Source organism: Coffea eugenioides, unplaced genomic scaffold (genome assembly GCF_003713205.1).
Source record: "Coffea eugenioides isolate CCC68of unplaced genomic scaffold, Ceug_1.0 ScVebR1_1954;HRSCAF=2897, whole genome shotgun sequence".
NCBI classification, from domain to species: Eukaryota; Viridiplantae; Streptophyta; class Magnoliopsida; order Gentianales; family Rubiaceae; genus Coffea; species Coffea eugenioides.
Genome location: NW_020862395.1, coordinates 7,501 through 12,198, shown reverse-complemented (window position 1 = coordinate 12,198; position 4,698 = coordinate 7,501). Strand labels below are relative to the sequence as shown.

The 4,698-nt window shown below is 32.9% G+C and overlaps 2 non-coding genes across 2 annotated transcripts; one reads left to right on the top strand and one right to left on the bottom strand.

Annotated features, from left to right (window-relative positions):
* Positions 1–2,045: 2,045 nt before the first annotated feature.
* On the bottom strand, positions 2,046–2,118 carry TRNAF-GAA. The gene has a single exon. It is a non-coding gene; the product is annotated as a tRNA-Phe (tRNA).
* A 1,695-nt stretch (positions 2,119–3,813) lies between these two features.
* Positions 3,814–3,886, top strand: TRNAT-UGU. The gene has a single exon. It is a non-coding gene; the product is annotated as a tRNA-Thr (tRNA).
* The last annotated feature ends 812 nt before the right edge of the window (positions 3,887–4,698 follow it).

Below are 4,698 nucleotides of genomic sequence, written 5' to 3'. Positions count from 1 at the left end.
TGGTTTAGTTTATGCATGGCGAAAGGGGGCATTGGAATGGTCTTAGCTCCTGAATATTCAGACAATAAAAAGAAAAAAGGAAAAAAATCAAAATAAAATTGAGACTGTTATGAATTCCATTGAGCTTCCTTTACTTGATCGAACAGCCCAAAATTCAGTTATTTCAACTACATTAAATGATTTTTCAAATTGGTCAAGACTCTCTAGTTTATGGCCACTTCTCTATGGTACCAGTTGTTGTTTCATTGAATTTGCTTCACTAATAGGGTCACGATTCGACTTTGATCGTTATGGACTAGTACCAAGATCAAGTCCTAGACAGGCAGATCTAATTTTAACAGCCGGAACGGTAACAATGAAAATGGCCCCTTCTTTAGTGAGATTATATGAACAAATGCCTGAACCAAAATATGTTATTGCTATGGGAGCATGTACAATTACAGGAGGGATGTTCAGTACCGATTCTTATAGTACTGTTCGGGGGGTTGATAAGCTAATTCCTGTAGATGTCTATTTGCCAGGCTGTCCCCCTAAACCGGAAGCAGTTATAGATGCTATAACAAAACTTCGTAAGAAAATATCTCGAGAAATCTATGAAGATAGAATTAGGCCTCAACGTCAACGGTCGAATCGGTGTTTTACTACAAATCACAAGTTTCATATTAGCCGCAGTATGAATACTGGAAATTATGATCAAGGATTCCTTTATCAACCGGCATCTACTTTTACTTCAGAAATACCTACTGAAACATTTTTCAAATACAAAAGTTCAGTCTCTTCCCATGAATTGGTGAATTAGACAGTATTTCTTTGTACAAAATAAAAAAAATCTTCATAAATTTCATCGTAAAGGTGAAATACTTAATACAAATAAAAATATGGGAGAAATAAAAAAGATGCAGGGTCGTTTGTCTGCTTGGCTAGTCAAGCATGGGCTAATTCATAGATCTTTGGGCTTTGATTACCAAGGAATAGAGACTTTACAAATAAAGTCCGAGGATTGGCATTCTATTGCTGTTATTTTATATGTATATGGTTACAATTATCTCCGTTCCCAATGCGCCTATGATGTAGCACCCGGCGGGCTGTTAGCTAGTGTATATCATCTTACGAGAATAGAGTATGGTGTAGATCAACCAGAAGAGGTATGCATAAAAGTATTTGTCTCAAGGAGGAATCCTAGGATTCCGTCTGTCTTCTGGGTTTGGAAAAGTGTGGATTTTCAAGAACGAGAATCTTATGATATGTTGGGAATATCTTATGATAATCATCCACGCTTGAAACGTATCTTAATGCCTGAAAGTTGGATAGGATGGCCCTTACGCAAGGATTATGTTGCTCCCAATTTTTATGAAATACAAGATGCTCATTGAAGGATAAGAAACTAATTTCGTCTTATACAATTTCACATATTCAAGGATTATACGTTCTGTTCTAGATTAACCAGAATAATGGAAGTCTCCTTTGTATTTGGGAATTCTATAATAGGCTAACAAAAAAAAAAGACAATGAGAGATTCGTTGGTATTCTTACATCCCATTTATTTGGTTTGTAAGATGCTTATCTCAGATGAGACGAACAAAGAGGATGAACTTCTACATCATGAATTTTGACTTTCTACTACGCACATTATTTAAAGGGTTTTAGAAAGTTATGTAAGTAGGAATGACGAAATCAAATATGAACGAAAATACAAAGAAATTAAAGGATATTGGATTCTATTTATTTGTATCTCTTGTGTATTTCAATTCCTCTAGATTTGATCTCAACCAATTAAATTAACCCCTTGAATATGTCTTTTGAATATATATGAAGTATTAACATTCTTTTTGAACAAAAGAAGAGCAGAAATAAAAAAGATGAAGAAATAGAATCTAATTCTTTTAGATACCTTATCTAAAAAGTTCTACACATCTATAAAATAGATGGGGTATATCTCGCTGAAGTGGAAAACAATATGTATTTATTATGATCTAAACTATAAATATGAATGTCGATTCATATCAATTAATTTATACAAGAGAGACTTATACAAATTAATCATGTGCCAGGAACCAGATTTGAACTGGTGACACGAGGATTTTCAGTCCTCTGCTCTACCATCTGAGCTATCCCGACCAGTCCCAATGTAGCATCCTCATTTTATGAGAAAAGGGGGGCTATGTCAATTAAAAGAAGGAAAGGGGATTACAAAATTTTATCTAGGTACTAGAATTTCTTGTATCTTAAAAAAGAGTACTTTGTAAGTTTCAGTATGAATAGTTATATCGATTGTAAACCATTCAAATGGGTATTTCTTGCTCAAAGATGTTCATTTATATGTATATCATAAATAACACAAGATTTGTGATAAGAAAAGGGCTTTTCCGTCCAGATCGATTTCTAAGAGAATAGAGTAAATGAATAAGGTTTTTTGAACCGCTAACGAAAGGGGGATAGGATAAATAGTTGGGGGATCAAATATGTTTTTTGGGGATAGAGGGACTTGAACCCTCACGATTTTTAAAGTCGACGGATTTTCCTCTTACTATAAATTTCATTGTTGCCGACATTGACATGTAGAACGGGACTCTATCTTTATTCTCGTCCGATTAATCAATTCTTGAAAAGATCTATCAGACTATGGAGTGAATCATTTGATCAATGAATATTCGATTCTTTCTTCAATGTGGAATCTATTTACACCAATTCTTCCATTTTTATATAAAAAATACAGATTCAGTTGAGTCGTCATTAATCATTTAATATAGTATTCAATACGTATATACGTTTATCCTTCACTTTATCCTTTCGGAATTTTAGATGGAAAGATTTCTCTACTAACGCAGCCAACTCCATTTGTTAGAACAGCTTCCGTTGAGTCTCTGCACCTATCCTTTTTTCACTTTCTGAACCTTTCCTTTGGTTTCGGAAAACGGGATTTGGCTCAGGATTGCCCCTTTTTATTAATTCCAGGGTTTCTCTGAATTTGAAAGTTATCACTTAGTGGGTTTCCATACCAAGGCTCAATTCAATTAAGTCCGTAGCGTCTACCGATTTCGCCATATCCCCTTCCTTTTGGTTTGAGATTCAAATTTCATTGTGATGTCGTTGCTTTTTTTCTTTCCTTTATTTTATACTGAAATCGTTGAATGCATTAGATACCGATTCCTATCTTAAAAAACTGTTTTCTTTTTTTTGATTTCTTATCTATCTTCTATAGGAAACCCCCATTTGGTTCAATCCAATATGATTTTATCATTTCTGTATCCCCAATTCAATATAGATGAATATATATCTTAGATATATATATCTCCCTGTCAGCTTTCCAATGCAATTTTGAATAGTTGAACGGTCGATTCTTTTTTTTTGTCGTCTTAATTTTCGCCTTTACGATTTATTTACTTTACATTACAACATTAATTACATCTTTATGAATGAAAACGGAGAATGTCTCATTAGTTAGAACTCCTAATTAGAATTAGAAATATATGATATAGAATCAAATAATATAAATATATATAGAAGTATAAAAAAAGAATTCCAAATGTCATTTGAATTCAAAAATGAAAAATTTAACTAATTTAACTATACTAAAACTATTTACTATCTAATAGTAGATGATAATTCGAATTTAATCGAGTGATAAAAAAATCGAAATTCTATATCGCTATATTAATCGTTGTGCTCTATAATATTCAATAATTTATTTGAAATTCTATTTTATTCTTTTCTAGATCCATATCGATTATGAATAGATAAGAAGTAATAGTTACTAACTAAGATTCTAATAGTTTATGGAATTCCTATCCATATAAAATGGATATTATATGAGCCCGCTTAGCTCAGAGGTTAGAGCATCGCATTTGTAATGCGATGGTCATCGGTTCGATTCCGATAGCCGGCTTTCCTATTTATTCAAATTTTTACGTAATTGATAATGTCTCAAAGAATATTAAATAAAAGGGTGTCGTCCCCCTTTTCCAAAAGCCATCAATTTATAATTTATTAAGTTATAAGAATAAGAACTTCCAACTATGTCAGGAAGGGGATATCCTTTTCTATAATAGAAAAATAAATAGAAAGGAGTGTGGATATTTATCCAATTCATCTCATTCTTTTTTATAGTACACAAGCATGCTATTTCAATAAACTTCGCTTCATTTAGTTCAGTTTTGTTTTAGTTTAGGTTTTCAAAAATTTAATAAATAAAATAGAAAAAAATGAAATTCATTCAAAATAAGAATAAGGAGTCTTTATGTCGCGTTACCGAGGACCTCGTTTCAAAAAAATACGCCGTCTGGGAGCTTTACCAGGACTAACTAATAAAAAGCCTAGAGCTGGAAATGATCTTAGAAACCAATTACGTTCGGGAAAAAAATCTCAATATCGTATTCGACTAGAAGAAAAACAAAAGTTGCGTTTTCATTATGGTCTTACAGAACGACAATTACTTAAATATGTTCGTATCGCCGGAAAAGCCAAGGGGTCAACAGGCCAAGTTTTACTACAATTACTTGAAATGCGTTTGGATAACATCCTTTTTCGATTGGGTATGGCTTCAACTATTCCTGCAGCTCGTCAATTAGTTAACCATAGACATATTTTAGTTAATGGTCGTATAGTAGATATACCAAGTTATCGCTGCAAACCCCGAGATATTATTACGGGGAAGGATGAACAAAAATCCCGAGCTCTGATTCAAAAATCTCTGGATTC